This window comes from Rana temporaria, chromosome 3 (assembly GCF_905171775.1).
Source record: "Rana temporaria chromosome 3, aRanTem1.1, whole genome shotgun sequence".
Taxonomy (NCBI): Eukaryota; Metazoa; Chordata; class Amphibia; order Anura; family Ranidae; genus Rana; species Rana temporaria.
Genome location: NC_053491.1, coordinates 172277725 through 172294399, shown reverse-complemented (window position 1 = coordinate 172294399; position 16675 = coordinate 172277725). Strand labels below are relative to the sequence as shown.

Genomic DNA, 16675 nt, shown 5'->3' with positions numbered 1-16675 from the left:
TGTTCTGTAAGGTCTCGTTTACCTGAATGAATTTTGCTATTCTTTTTTAGCACAAGTAAAATGGACAAAAATAAAATCTGCTGTTTTGAATGGGATCTGTTCAAACCAATGCATTTCATTACAGTATGTTGGGAATAAGTTCTGAATTTTGGGTGCACTGACCTGCATTTTGATATGTAAGTCAATACAATTATTTAAAACTAGAACCTTCCCACATGTCTAAAATGCCTGTCATTGCACAATAAAACAACACACAGGCGCTCTGTGTTTTAACATGCATTGATTGCAGGGAGTTACCGTTATTTTTAATGGTGCTAGTTTATCTATATACAGTAAAGTGCATTACCTTGCTTTGGCCCAAAAATAATCATGTCCATTTTTTCATTTGTTTGCACCCATTATAAGGGCTTTAGATAGGAATTTCAATGTATGCCCACCAGGGCTTGACTGGGCTCAAGCCCATGGGCCCTGCCCAATAGGGGGCCCCTGCCTGTAAAAGTCTCCTTACTTTTTTCTTCTTCTTGTATTTCGTCCTGCAATGTTTGATTATTTCTCCAGCGCATGCGCTTCCCGTCCACTGAGTCACGGCACGCTCTGTGTGTGCCGTTCCCATTTCAACATTATGCTGTGTCTGAGAGTTTCGCTCTCAGCGGCACAGCTTAGCAAACACGCGAGACTTGGCAGTCATTCTCAGCTTCCTCGCTTGGTTGCCGTAGTAACGTCGGTCAAGAAAGAGGCTGGGTAAACATACAATCGCACATGCGCGAGATTTCAGCAAGGGGAAGCAAGGAAGGGCGGAAGTGATTTCCACAGGGGACTCAGAGAACAATACATACACAAGATGGTGCAGGCGAAGCCTAATCCCAGAAGTAGAATTTATTAAAAATGACTAAAACACAGAAAGACCCCTTTCACACTGTGGAGTTTTTCAGGCGTTACAGCACTAAAAATAGCGCTGCTATACCGCCTGAAGAACTCCTGCCCAGCCTTCTCAATGTGAAAGCCCGAGGGCTTTCAAACTGAGGCGCTGCGCTGGCAGGAGAGAAAAAAATCTCCTGCAAGCAGCATCTTTGAAGTGGTGAGAGGAGCAGTATGTATACCGCTCCTTCCCATTTAAAACAATGGGAAACCGCGGTAATACCGCCCGCAATACGCCTCTGCAGAGGCGCATTGTGGGCGGTATTAACCCTTAATCGGCCGCTAGCGGGGGTTAATACCGCACCGCTAGCGGGGCAAATCCCGTTGCAATTCAGACGGTATACCGCCGCTATTTTTAGCAGCGCTTTACCGCCACCGCGCCTCCCTCCCCAGTGTGAAAGGGGCCTTAGAATCATATAAGAGTGTATACCAACTGTCAAGCTCCTAACTAGTTTCTTGCTATGGGTTACTATCTTACTGAACTCTTACTGAACTGTGGATTTTTACTTTCAAATTAGAAGATATACATGGATATTATCTCTCATTACAAAATAATTGAAAAAGATGAATACCTCTAAGTGAGGTGAGATTTTTCGGGCAACCAAAAAAATATTGTGACAACTAGGTCATAAAAATATATAAATTTTAATACATTAGTTTACAGCATAAACATTTCATAATGACAACATTATTTAAAAAAAAAAAAAAATAAAAGATTTCAGAATAGAGAAAATTGTTACTGCTAGAGGATCACCACACACCCCAGGACTAGGCTAAGGGTATAGGTGATCATTTATCCGACGCGTTTCAGATGTCTCAATAATACATCTTTCTTCAGGGAATAGAAAGCAGCAAGAGTTTTTCCTAAAACAAAAGAAGGGTATATAATAACATACATATAAAATATATACATGTGACCAAAGATTTGTTTTTTGACATTTGCAGCATGTAGAAAAGAAGGGGGAGAGATGGAAAGCTCAATATGTAAAAGGAAAGTGGAACTCACCCCTTTCCAGACACAGAGCGCCTAGATCATCCCCATGGAGCTTGTGTATGAGCCGCAATCAGGGCAACCAAACCAGATGGTGTGCTTAATGTCCATAACGATCCCCCAATCCAGAGGACTCCATAACCATGGGGGGGTGGAGTAACATAAGTCTCCACAAAGGAGTCAGCAGTCATAGAACAATAGAAGGTGTAATGGCTGGGGAGAGATTTAGGTAGATATGTACAGGGAGGGTATTAGATTCTTCACTAAGAAGTGAGACCAAAAATAGAAACAATCTCCCTAAAGTGTACTTACCACTCCCAGTGCATCAGCTCAAATAAAGGTGAACAACCATTCCAGTCATAGAAACCAAACTTGACCAGAAGCCAAAATAACCTCCAGCTCCAACAGGGGAAGGGAGGAAAATGAATGCTGACAGGAAACCCCCCTGACTTCCCTTTATACTTACTTTGAGGATGATGGACCTCAGGTGTGGGTGATCCATTCACTCCGGCGATGTAGCAGCTGTTCCTTGAATGGGATAATTGGTTGTGGGTGGAGCAGTGGATAGACATTGGGGCTCAACTAGAGTGATTCCTATCCTCCAAATCCCCCATGTTTGGCGTGCAAACAGCGCGCCCACTACTGACGTCAGCGTCAGGTGGCCGAGCTCTAATCAATCAGGGCACGACACCGTGGACATGCCGCTGGTGACGCGCATCCTGCGCGTCACACAGCACATGACCCACGGCGTCTAGTGTGATCACAGAATCCCGAAAGGTCATGTGACAGCAGCGCACCCAATCAGGTGCACGGGATGTCAGATGACTGGACATGAACGCAATACACACAATGGAGCCACCCACTGTGCGCGTCACAGCGACGCGAATGAAGTGCGCTCAACAACCGGACAAGGAAAAATAAAGAAGTGTCCGCACAGAAGGGGCGGAAATTACTACCCACTCCAGAGAGCCGAGTAGTCCATAGGTTTAAACAACAGCAATAAAATTGCAGTTTCGGGACATCATTGAACCAGGGAACCCGGGGAAATAAGGGAGTCAGAGGATAAATGCAGGGCAAATAAGGTGGGACCATTGGAGGAACGCTTCATGAAGCGAGGGCAAACTCCTGAGGATAGGGCAAAGATATTCACTGTGCCTAGATATTTCAGAACTGACAGAAAAGGAGGTCTGACAGTTGAAAGGGAGATAAAGTCACCACTGCCGGGTAGGAGAGAGCCTCTAGGGCATAAAATGCCCCTGGGACGGGCACAAAGGTGCTACTCTCCCCCGGCAGTGGATGGAGGAGCCCTCTTGTGATTGGTTGAGATGGGACCATCACGGACATCAACAACATCCAGAAAGGGCCGGTGAAGAAGCGGTACTTGACACATATGGCTCCTAGTTGGAGAGCCACAGGGTGCACTGTCAACAAATCATCAATAGTTGATCACAGGTTTACAATCAAAAATTTCATGTATAAATCCAAAAAAAAGAACTTTTTAGCTCATACATTTACAAAATCAAAATCATACAATAATTTATAAATATAAATCCTACTTATTACAAATCTCAACCTGAGACCCCAGTATCCCAAAGGGTACAGTTAGGGTTTGAATAGGGAGGGGGGGAAAAAAAAAGGGGGGGAGAAAGAGGCGGGGGGGGGGGGGGGGGAGGGGGGAGAAAAAATTGGGGAAAAAGCACAGTTTTAACAGTTGGTCGGTTCAGGAAAAGGGGGAAGGGGAAGGGGCAGGAGGATGATCTCCCAGTGGCATGTGGGGGCTAGTCCGTTTTCCCCGAACTGAACCCCTCTAAGAAGGGCCTAAAGCTCTCCATCTCGTTGAGTCCTGGAAAGATTGTAGCTTTAAGGCATCTGATCCAGCGCATCTCGCGCTGGAGAAGTACCTTGTTCCAGTCCCCCCCACGTAGAGGGATATGTATTCTGTCAAGAACGGAAAAGTTGACTTTGGGCATATGGTACCCATGTGCTTTGGCCACGTGTCTCCCAAGGGGTAAATACAAATTGCCAATTCTCATGGAATGCATGTGTTTTTCCACTCTTTTATAAAGAGGTTGTTTGGTCTTACCAACGTAGAAGGAACCACACTGGCACTGCATGAGGTAGACTACTCCCCGTGTGGTACAGTTGGCAAAATGTTTTAGCGAGAGAGTCTCCCCATTGGGCAATGCCAGTGTGGTCCTCCTACCAATGACCTCACATTGCGCGCAGTGTCCACATGGGAAAGTCCCATGGGTCTTGCAGGGGTCTTTGGCAGAGTTGCCTTTGTATTCACTCCGGACCAAAATAGTCCCCAGTGAATCCGCACGTTTAAACGTAAGCTGAGGTCTATCCAAGAGTAAATTTTGGAGGATGGGGTCCTCAGTGAGTATAGGCCAAAATTTTGTTATTATTCTTCTAATTCTTGCATGCTCATTTGAAAACCCCAAAATGATCCTTGAGTTGTTTTCTTCAGATCTGACATTTTGTGATTTGGTTTTAAAAATCAACTTGCGTCTGTCTAAGGCTTTAACTCTGTTAAACGCTTTCCGGAGACAGGTTTTGGTGTATCCCCTGGCGGATAGCCGGAGGGAGAGTGCATTGCATTGTTCGTGGAAGTCATCTTCCATCGAACAGTTTCTCCTGATTCTAAGAAACTGGCTATAGGGTATAGACCTCTTGAGGGGTTCGGGGTGAAAGCTACCCGCATGTAATATGGTATTCCCAGCGGTCTCCTTCCTAAAAAGGGTGGAGTAAATTTTACCATCGGGATCTTTTTTGATTTTGATGTCCAAAAAGCTGATTTCTGATTGATCATGAGACATGGTAAAGAACAAATTAAATTTGTTGATATTCATAAGTCTCAGAAGTTCATCAAGGCCACTTTGCGGTCCATCCCAAATAATAAAAATGTCGTCGATGTAACGCTGCCAAATTAAAATATGGGCAGCGCACATCGACGCATTCTCTCCCAGGAGGAAATCCCGCTCCCACTCCCCCAGGTACAGGTTGGCGTAGGAAGGCGCACAGCACGTTCCCATAGCCACACCCTGTACCTGGAGGTAGTGGGAGCCCTGGAAGAGAAAGGTGTTATGATACAAAATAAATTCTAACATAGTGAGGATGAAGACGTTGAACTTGAAATCAGTGGTTGGCTGCTGCTTGAGAGCCTGTTCAACAGCCCTCAACCCAAATGAATGGGGAATGCTGTTGTACAGGGTCTCAACGTCGACGGAGACCAAGATGGCGTCCGTCGGTATCGTCATATCTTCAAGCATCTGTAGCAGATGTATAGTATCTTTGGTGTAAGGTGGTAGGTTGAGAACGTGTGGTCTCAAATATTGGTCAATGACCTCACTGACACCTTCAGAGATTGAGCCATTACCCGATATTATGGGTCTCCCTGGAGGGTCCACAAGGTTTTTGTGGACCTTAGGGAGAGCATAGAAGGTGGGTTGTCTGGGATGTGGGACCCTTATAAAGTCCCATAAGTCTTTAATTATGACTCCTCGATGAAAGAAGTCATCGACGAGGTCATAAAATTGTTTATTGAAGCCATCAACCTGAGCTGGCGTAATTTTGAGATAACATTCTTTATTATTTAGAATTTTGAGACACATTCGCTCATAATTACTGTTGTTCATCAAGACCACATTTCCCCCTTTGTCAGAGGCTTTGATAGTAATATCTGAAAGATTTCTAAGAGTTTTCAAAGCTAGTTGTTGTTCGGAACTTAGATTTGAATGGACACTGTCCTTTTTCATGGCTTCAAGCTCTTTGGCAGTTTCTCTGACGAAGTGGGAAATGGCTGGATTTTGATTAAGTAAAGGAAATTTATTTGATCTTCGTTTGAATCTGGACATTGGATCCTTATTTATGATGTTATCCTCATTATCCATTTCCTCCAAATCCTCATCATCCCAAGCTCCATCCAATGTCTCATTCTCTTGAAGCAGGAGATTTAGATCCCTAAGGGCTTTGAAATCTGCTGCCTTAAGGTTGGGGGCCAGTTCTCTAAGTGGATCAATGTGTTTTGCATATAGGCTTTTATAGAATAGCCTACGGGCAAACAAATGAATGTCTTTAACAGCATCAAATATATTCGTACCCATATTAGGACAGAAGGAAAGTCCCAATGACAAGACCTCATGCTCTACAGCTGTGAGGCTGTGGGAGGAAAGATTGATGATGTTCAGACCTCCTCCTGGTTTAGATTCGGTAGTGTAGGGGGTATATCCATTATTGTTAGATTGGGGGATGCTGCTGGCATCCCCCTTTTGTCCAAAAAATTATCCAATGCAGTACGTTGTGTTTTGGGAATGGCCCCACTATCTTTTTTGGGGAAAAGTCTGCTTCTACCGGATGGTGGATCCTTAGTGTCCCCATCAATTACTTCACTCGAGGGAGTCGTTTTTTTTCTGGGATTATTAGTAACCTGAGATAATTGTGGTACTATTGCGGCCTTTTTATTGGCCTGCTTGACTTCCCCTTCGAGGTTTTGTTTGAAGGAGGCCCCTTTCCTTTTTGATGCTACACGCCCCGTATTGGAGGACATGGAGGAGGAGGAGTTTGATGGAGTGTCAGAGGAGTAGTCTTTATGTATACCATCTAATTTGCTATTTTTCTTGGGATTTTGGTTTCTAAATCTTTTAATATTGTCCCATTTATATGCTCTCCCTTCACGAAATGCGTTTTTGTCTCTCCAGTACTTTTTTTCTTTTTTAATCAAAATTGATTTACTGAAGGTTTCCAAATGCTCCTTGAGTTTTTGTTCAAGATTAGCATATTCCTCTAAGGATTTTAGGGGAGTCAGGTTAGCGTAGAGGGCTTCAATTTCTTTATCCAGCACTTGAAGCTGCTGACGATATTCATTTTGTAGCAGTTGCATTAGGTTTTTGGAACATTCATCTAGTCTGGCCTCCCAATTACTTTTGAGCTCCTTGCTGATTGTATTCAAAATCGGAAAGATCTGAATACGTAATCCAATTGGATTAATGTGTTCACTAATGTATCTTTCCATGGACTGTATATGCCAATGCAAGGCAGCTTTTTTCTCAAGAACCTTGGTCAGGTTAAAGAAAAGGGATGCCAGATCAGATGTGAGTTGTTCCTTACCTTGGTAGTTCTTTTCAATTTGGGTCATAAGTTCTTCCCATTGACCACCCTTGAGATCCCCCATGATGTAGTGACACCGTCCTAATCGCCCTTCCTAACCAACAAGAAACGAAAAACAAAACCAAAAAAAAACCAGACAAACAAAAAAACAAGGGAGGGGGGGGGGGGGTTTTTTGGCGAGAAATGTTTTAGACAAAGACAATCATAATTTCTAATCCTCCAGGGAGGAAACCCAAAAACATGTGTGAAAGTGGGTGATTTAAACAGGCTCTGGACCCTGTTCTCATGGAATTACCCAATAGAGTCCAGGGTAAAATATAAACCAGAGTCTGAAAGAAGAAAATTGTTTCTTTAGAAAAAAGTAGGATCCATGCCAAGATACATGAGCCTAGCGAGGTATGTGGGTGTATTATCCACCCTATAATTTATGAAAGAATTTGGCTCATGTATGGAGGCATGAGGTTGCCAACATCTCTGTATCAATTGAAAAAGATGAATACCTCTAAGTGAGGTGAGATTTTTCGGGCAACCAAAAAAATATTGTGACAACTAGGTCATAAAAATATATAAATTTTAATACATTAGTTTACAGCATAAACATTTCATAATGACAACATTATTTAAAAAAAAAAAAAAAAAAAAGATTTCAGAATAGAGAAAATTGTTACTGCTAGAGGATCACCACACACCCCAGGACTAGGCTAAGGGTATAGGTGATCATTTATCCGACGCGTTTCAGATGTCTCAATAATACATCTTTCTTCAGGGAATAGAAAGCAGCAAGAGTTTTTCCTAAAACAAAAGAAGGGTATATAATAACATACATATAAAATATATACATGTGACCAAAGATTTGTTTTTTGACATTTGCAGCATGTAGAAAAGAAGGGGGAGAGATGGAAAGCTCAATATGTAAAAGGAAAGTGGAACTCACCCCTTTCCAGACACAGAGCGCCTAGATCATCCCCATGGAGCTTGTGTATGAGCCGCAATCAGGGCAACCAAACCAGATGGTGTGCTTAATGTCCATAACGATCCCCCAATCCAGAGATCCCCCAATGTCTATCCACTGCTCCACCCACAACCAATTATCCCATTCAAGGAACAGCTGCTACATCGCCGGAGTGAATGGATCACCCACACCTGAGGTCCATCATCCTCAAAGTAAGTATAAAGGGAAGTCAGGGGGGTTTCCTGTCAGCATTCATTTTCCTCCCTTCCCCTGTTGGAGCTGGAGGTTATTTTGGCTTCTGGTCAAGTTTGGTTTCTATGACTGGAATGGTTGTTCACCTTTATTTGAGCTGATGCACTGGGAGTGGTAAGTACACTTTAGGGAGATTGTTTCTATTTTTGGTCTCACTTCTTAGTGAAGAATCTAATACCCTCCCTGTACATATCTACCTAAATCTCTCCCCAGCCATTACACCTTCTATTGTTCTATGACTGCTGACTCCTTTGTGGAGACTTATGTTACTCCACCCCCCCATGGTTATGGAGTCCTCTGGATTGGGGGATCGTTATGGACATTAAGCACACCATCTGGTTTGGTTGCCCTGATTGCGGCTCATACACAAGCTCCATGGGGATGATCTAGGCGCTCTGTGTCTGGAAAGGGGTGAGTTCCACTTTCCTTTTACATATTGAGCTTTCCATCTCTCCCCCTTCTTTTCTACATGCTGCAAATGTCAAAAAACAAATCTTTGGTCACATGTATATATTTTATATGTATGTTATTATATACCCTTCTTTTGTTTTAGGAAAAACTCTTGCTGCTTTCTATTCCCTGAAGAAAGATGTATTATTGAGACATCTGAAACGCGTCGGATAAATGATCACCTATACCCTTAGCCTAGTCCTGGGGTGTGTGGTGATCCTCTAGCAGTAACAATTTTCTCTATTCTGAAATCTTTTATTTTTTTTTTTTTTTAAATAATGTTGTCATTATGAAATGTTTATGCTGTAAACTAATGTATTAAAATTTATATATTTTTATGACCTAGTTGTCACAATATTTTTTTGGTTGCCCGAAAAATCTCACCTCACTTAGAGGTATTCATCTTTTTCAATTGATACAGAGATGTTGGCAACCTCATGCCTCCATACATGAGCCAAATTCTTTCATTCATTACAAAATAATAAGAAAGCTTTTAGGAAAAGTATCAAAGGTTATATAGAAATGCCAGTTTTGCTGGGGGATGTATGCATCTCCTGGGGAAATATAAGCAATCAGATGTCAGTTACTATCTCAGCATGCCTTCCCTGCAGGCTGCTTGACCTCTAGAGGCATGCACTGCAGACATTGCTCTGATGCCTATTTTTTTTCTTCAACCTAGCAGTGTGTAATACGTTTGAATCCATGGGATCTGGATCGCAATGGGCAATATACACAATTCTGTATTTTACTTGTACAGTGTTTTTTTTTGCAATACAAGTCATCTGGGTCCGGGTCCAAATGTTACAATTTATATCATAGCTTTTGCTTCCACTTCACATGTTTTAAAAAAAATGATGAGGGGAATGTGTTTTGTTCTTTTTCATACTGTTTATTGCAAAGTCAAAAGTTTTCTGTGAACAGAAACCATGTAACTTTCCAGTAGTTTGACTTTATATTTATATTATTTTGAAAAGAGTTAAAAGAGAAGTGAAACCAAACATTTTCTGGCTATACTTCTCACTTTGGTCACAGGAGTAGATTTATTAATGTACACCTGTGGCCTACAGCCAATCGATTATGGGCTACGCTGTCTAGCAGCTAATAGGGCAGAGGATCCCAACAATATTGTCAGGACCCACCCTGCCTGTCCAGTTTACAGCTGGCTGTGCCCATCAACACGCAGCTGAGAGTCAGAGCTAGCAGCAGCCACCCCCTCCCGTTTGCAGCTTCAGTCATCTGAGAGGGGATGGTCCAATCAGAGTGGAGGTGCTCGTGGAAGCAGGGACTAAAAACTTTACAATCAACAGTCACATGATTGCACATCTTTTGTTCTTTGAGCCAGTGTGGGAAAGCTGAAGAATCAGGAGCACACTGCAGCAGGGAGGTGAATATATTTATTTATTTAAACTTCAAACTTTAAACTTCTAATTTACCTGACTTTTTCCATATTACCCATTCCACTGCATACCCATTTCCAAAACTAAAAGCTATTAAAGGTTTTTGCCAGAGTTGGGCGTTAAATTCCTAAGGACTCATTCACACTGATGCATTAGTAATGCCAGCTACACATTGTTGTGCACTGGGAATGTGCATAGGGGTGCATTAAAAACAAATGGTAGCATGGTTCATGTTATACCTCACAGTCCCATCATTCCCTGGGACTGTGAGGTCATACTGGGGCATGGTCACCGAGTGGCATTACCCAGTGACCACGCCCCATGCCTATATAAATCGGTGCGCACCGTGCAACCGGCATTACAGCGGGACGGGGCGTCGAGTCAACATCTCAAGAAGAGAACAGAGAAGAAGGCGACGAGGAAGACCGGGCCCCCGCTAGTAAAGCGGGAGGAGAACCGGAGAGCGCAGAGAAGGTGTTTCTGAAGGTAGAGAACATTTATAAATGTATGACTTGTGCTGGGTAATATTTACAGGCATACCCCACTTTTAAGTACACAATGGGGTTTATTTACTATCACTGGAGAGTGCACAATCAGGCTCACTTGTGCATAGAAACCAATGAGCTTCCAGGTTCTATTGCCAGGCTCATTGGTTTATATACAGAAGTGAGCCTGATTTTGCACTCTCCAGCGATAGTAAATAAACTCCATTGTGTACTTAAAAGTGGGGTATGCCTGTATATACAGTGGAAGGGAATGGTTTATTAGATAGATAACTGGATGACATGAGTAATTTTTTAAACTTTGCACAGAGTTTAGTTCTAACTGTGAACAAGCAAACCACCTATTTATGCTGCTGTTGTACAACAACATCATTTTTCGCCAAAAAATATTCTTAAGAAAAATAAATTTTCTTGCACTTTGCCCTTCAGTTCTCATATTGTATGGTAATGTTTATCTCTATCTGGATGATAAATACCATCAATGGTAAAATATTGACTGACCTATATAATCAGTGGCCATACTACCTACTGTATATTACCAAGTTAACGTATTATATAATTATGATTATTAAGGTTTAGAAAAACCATCCCCTAACTAAACCAAAAAACAAAAATGTTTTATTTTGCATCTTACCAGCCTTAGATGTGGTGGCTGAATTTGTTTTCTTTTTTTCTTTATTTTTATAGTAATAGGAAAAACACACTTCCTTTCCTTATGTGGCTATGCTTAAAAAAAAAAATAATAATAATAATAATAAATAATTGTACTCTAGAATACAATGGAAAAAGTCATCATAGTCTGAGACGAAGTGAGTGCAAAAATCCACAATTTCTGTCTTCTGTATCCATAACACAAATAACTCATAGCATCAAGCAAAAGTATAATATTTTTGGAGCTGAATGGGTATTTTAGGGATTTATAAAAACATAACAGTATTATACCATTATTTCTTGTTATTTTTATTATATTTTTTTGACCAGTTTTGTAATATCATATTTGCCTGAGAATGGATTGAATAGAATGTCTGACAGATCTGAATTCCGTTAACATCCCAAACCAAGTTGAAGTAAAATGATTTACTAATATTTATTGCTTGATGTGCTTGCATTGACAGAAAATGCTAGGTTATGCTCAAAGCGCTTAACTTGAACAACTGTATATGGTGTTAGTCACTACTGAATGCCTGTCTTTACCAGAGTGCATCAAAGTGTGCATTCAATTTGCTAAGTTTGTATGAAAGCTTAAATTCATAGATAAAAGTGTAAGGGACTGCCAAGATCCCACTCTATACACATGACCGAGGAACTCGTCGTAAATGAAACATCATTTTCCTCGATGAGTTCCTTGTTAGACTTGTCGAGAAACTTGACAAGCTTTCTTTGCGTACACACTGTCAAGACCAAATCTCCTCGTTCTCAAACGTGGTGACGTACAACACATACAACAGCAGGGGAAGTTCGATTCCACTGGCACAACCCTTGGGGCTGCTTTTGCTAATCTCATGTTACTGCGTGTTAAGTAAAAGTTTGGTAAGAGACGATTTGCACTTTTCAGACTGTTACAGCGTGACAAATGTGCTATCTCCATTACAAACCCTACTTTTACCGAAGGTGCGCTCCCGTCTTATACTTTATTCTGAGCATGCGCAGGTTTCTTAGCATACACACAAACGTGTTTCTCGTCGAAAACCAGCCCGACGAGGAACATGACGAGGAAATTGAGACTCCCGTCGAGGGAAAAAGAGAACTTGTTCTCTTTTTTTCTCATCGAGTTCCTCGACAGTTTGCTCGATGAAAAACTTACACACGACCGTTTTCCTCGGCAAAAAAGCTCTCCCTCCAAGTTTCTTGATGGATTCTGTCGAGGAAAACGGTCGTGTGTACGAGGCCTCACTCAGTCAGAAGAAGCTATTATATTCATATTTGAATGTAACTAAAATCTTTATATTCACTTAATTTTCCACCATAACAAAAACACACCCTTTGCACTTGAATTACTCATCTATCTACCATGTGCTGCCGCTGCTTTGACCCATACAGAAATGTGGCAGTCTCAAGTGGGAATATTTTCTTTCCTCAACACAATATAACATTGAGTAATATAAATAATTAATAATGACATCTATTTTTAACTGGAGAGCAGTAAAATATTTAATATTATATGATAGTAGTACGCTTTCAGGTTGATTTGGCAAGTGTGCTGGTCTTGTTTGGGGTTCATATTTTTTTGCAATCTACAAAAAAGAAAACGTGCACAGCACAAAAATATTTTGATATTACTTTATGTAGAGTAGCTGAAACTAAAACAACTACTGAATAAATATGTTTTATAAAAAAAAAGAAAGTGCCATAAAACGTATTCTTCAAACACAGCAAAAGAACAGCATTATCAGTCTTGAGCTTTGTACTTCAGCAAAATGGACAGAAGAAAGTACAGCAGCACAACAGGGTTCTGGAGAAGCAAATGAGTGTTTCATTTTTTACCCATCCCATACCACAAAAAAGTGATATGCTATCTCCCATCAGATACAAATATTATATACATGCACATTTTTAACAGATAAAAAAATATTATATATATATATATATATATATATATATATATATATATATATATATATATATATATATAACGTGTTTATTGTAGGAAAATTATTATTTTAGTTATTTATTTAATATATTTTATCATTTTAATGATATTTCTCGCTCTTCAAGCTAACTAACTTTTTACTTTCAAATTAAGAACAGGGGGCCAGATTCACGAAAATTTGCGGGCGTGTAACGTAACCCGTTTACGTTACACCGCCGCAAGTTTTCAGTGTAAGTGCTTGATCCTCAAAGCACTTACCTGGAAACTTGCGGCGGTGTAACGTAAAGTCGTCCGGCGCAAGCCCGCCCAATTCAAATCGGGCGGGTACCATTTAAATTAGGCGCCCGGACGTTCTGCGCATGCTCCGTTCGAAATTTTCCCGACGTGCTTTGCGCGTACTTACGGCGGCCCGACGTGTTTGTGAATCGCGACGTGCGTAACGTACTTACGCCGGGAAAAAAAAATTCAAAAGCGACGCGGGAACGACGGGCATACTTTAACATGGTGGAGTAATTTTACACCATGTTAAAGCACACCTAACTTTGCGACGGGAAAAAAATACTTGTGCCGATGTAACGACGGGAAAAACTGCTAATTTGCATACCCGACGCTGGAATATGACGCGAACTCCCCCCAGCGGCGGCCGAAGTATTGCATCCGAAGATCCGACGGTGTAAGTCAATTACACCTGTCGGATCTTAGGGCTATCTATGCGTAACTGATTCTATGAATCAGCCGCATAGATACGACAGGAGATACGCCGTCGTATCTCCTCTGTGAATCTGGCCCAGGGTGCCCTGCCTCTTGCTACAAGTGATTTGTTCCATGCCTACATTGTTTTTATCTATTATTATGTCACAACACTTACCATTGCTCTTATACACAAAATGATTATGCAGTAGTAACTTCTCATGTGAATTATAAACCTCAGTCTTCGCAGGATATGGCAGTGGATAATGTCACCCCTGCCTAAAAACTAGGATGTAAGGTTAATTATGCTTTTTATTTAAGGAATGGATGACTGTAAGGTAGTCTGACTTTGAATGGCCTTCATGCAAGGTACACTTTGTATTTTTGTGTGCACTTTAATTGACTGGTATATTTGTCCTTGTGACCATTGTCACTTGGAAAGAATGAGACATCCAAAAGGTATGGTTGTCATCAGAACAAGAGATGGGGAGACACTTGTATCAGTCACAATTGTCTAAGAGGGGATTTGAACACAAAAAAAAGACTAAGATACATTTCTTTACACTATCCAAAAAACAAACAAACATGTTTGGCTATACCTAATCTTAATGAAGTGAAAGCTGCTGGTCACATTTAAAATGCCAAGTTTTATATTTGGTGTGGTTTGTATAATTTTCAGGACTTTAGTAAATCCACCCTAACCTAATAAGACACCCAATTTAGTCAATATTCTCTATTCCCACTAAATTCTCAATTTAATACAGTGATCTCTTTAATATGGCTGTGTTTCACTGTTGACAGGCGTTATCAAGTTATGTGCCTATCAGGGCTGGGCTCTCAGCTCTCCCTTCTCAGTGCTCAGGTTGCTCAACTGTCGGTTAATTGCCAGCACTCATTGTTCCACAGTGGCTCACCTGGTGATCATTTCCTGCTTGTCAGTCCAGCCTACAGCCAGTACCTTCTGGCTATTTAAACTGCCTGGTTCATTACTTCCGTGCCTTTGCCTTTGCCAAACATATCTGGGGACTCTCTGCTGTGTTCCTGTTGAAGACTTGCCTGGCTGACATACTTGCTGCCTCCGACTATGCTTATCTCTGGCTTCCTGGTTTAATGGCTTGTTCTGACTACCAGCTTTGGCTACTGAACCCCAGCTGTGTTTTGACTATGTTTACTATTTGTACCATTTTTACAATTTTATTAAAAGGTGTGATTTTTACTGCATTGTCTGCCTCAGTCTGATTCATGATTCCTGACAGTGCCACCATGTATATTATTTTTGAAAGGCGCCAACCTTTAAAACAGTCATAATCTACCTTACTTTATTTTACTAAACATTCGTTTTTGCTTCCTCTATCTTCAGTGAGGATCTTGACGTCACACGCTATCAATTACTATGGTTGGATTCTGCTGCAGTGACTGTTTTCAGTGCAGTATGGACTGCATGTGTGTGGTCAATTAATCTCAATCTTTGGTTGTTGGGCTTTGCTGGCTTTGGATGTATACTTAACAAAAAAGGTCTTCTAGTTTGTGTGTGATGAGCTCTGATTAACTGTGCAAAGACTACTACTTTACATTGCCTGATTCATATGAGGGCTTGTTTACTATAATTGCATCTTAGCTGGCCATACACTAGTAGATGTTCATACGAACATTCACATGAAAATTTGTATGAAAATACTTAGTACATTCATAAGCTTGAAGAATGTGTTAGAATAGAACTTCAAAATGTTGTTTGCTTTAAAAATTTAATTCTGGAACAAATGAACAAATGTGATCTCCACACTTCCTGCTCGTCTGTTTCCTTATAACCACAGTGCTGGGAGCTTTCTCACGGTGGTCTAAGCTGTCATTACTGTGTGTCTAAAACTTCCCAGAACCAATCAGATTCATTTTAAAAACAAAACACTGCCCTGGATTTGTTTGTTTTTGTTCTGTGTGTCTCTCTACTTCACAGAAACATGAAGCCAGTTTAAAAGTGAAAGTGAAACTAGAGGCACATTATATGATTGATTTCTATCTATTTTTAATCATTTTTAAAAGGAATTAGTTAACTTTTATGTCTCTATACCCTGTAAACAGTCATTTCAGCAAAACATTTTTTTCCTTTAGTGACCCTTTAAGCCGGACATAGATGGATCGATTTTCTTTACTGCTCGATTCCCCCAGCAATGTCCGGCTTAAGTACTGTCCATTCCACTATAAAGCCAGCCAGTGATTATTGCAAGCGGCTATATTTGCTGGTAATATTCGAATGAAAAATCCGACAGGCTGGTTGTACCCAAGCTGAGCAATCGACCAACTTGGGTACAATCAGACTGCCCATACATGGCTTGAATTTCGGATGGTCCTTTCTGAATTTGGATCTTAAGGCCAGGTGCATATGGTACAGAGCCACACCACAAGATTTACAGATTGTTAAACTATTTTTCCTTGTTCTGTTTTCCTCTTCTATTCACCTCTGGACACTTTTGGCTATTACCTTTAGCAATAGAACTGTAAGGCCCCGTACTCACGACCAAACATGTCTGCTGAAACTGGTCCGCAGACCAGTTTCAGCAGACATGTTTGGCCGTGTGTTGGCCCGAGCGGACCATTTTCGGGCGGATCGGACAGGTTTCCAGCGGACAGGTTTCCAGCGGACTGTTTTAAAGCAAGTCCAGGAAACAGTTGTCCGCTGGAAACCTGTCCGATCCGCCCGAAAATGGTCCGCTCGGGCCAACACACGGCCAAACATGTCTGCTGAAACTGGTCTGCGGAAACCTGTCCGCCCGGACATGTACGGTCGTCTGTACAGACCTACCGTACATGTCCTGCCGCCCGCCA

The 16675-nt window shown here is 41.4% G+C and overlaps 2 long non-coding RNA genes across 2 annotated transcripts; one reads left to right on the top strand and one right to left on the bottom strand.

The window, feature by feature from the left end:
• Nucleotides 1-1923: 1923 nt before the first annotated feature.
• Nucleotides 1924-2587, bottom strand: LOC120930327. Its single transcript, XR_005747708.1, has 2 exons — nucleotides 2222-2587; nucleotides 1924-2122 (listed from the first exon to the last, which is right to left on the bottom strand). It is a non-coding gene; the product is annotated as an uncharacterized LOC120930327 (long non-coding RNA).
• Nucleotides 2588-8134: 5547 nt separating this feature from the next.
• On the top strand, nucleotides 8135-8634 carry LOC120930326. The gene is made up of 2 exons (XR_005747707.1): nucleotides 8135-8336; nucleotides 8436-8634. It is a non-coding gene; the product is annotated as an uncharacterized LOC120930326 (long non-coding RNA).
• The last annotated feature ends 8041 nt before the right edge of the window (nucleotides 8635-16675 follow it).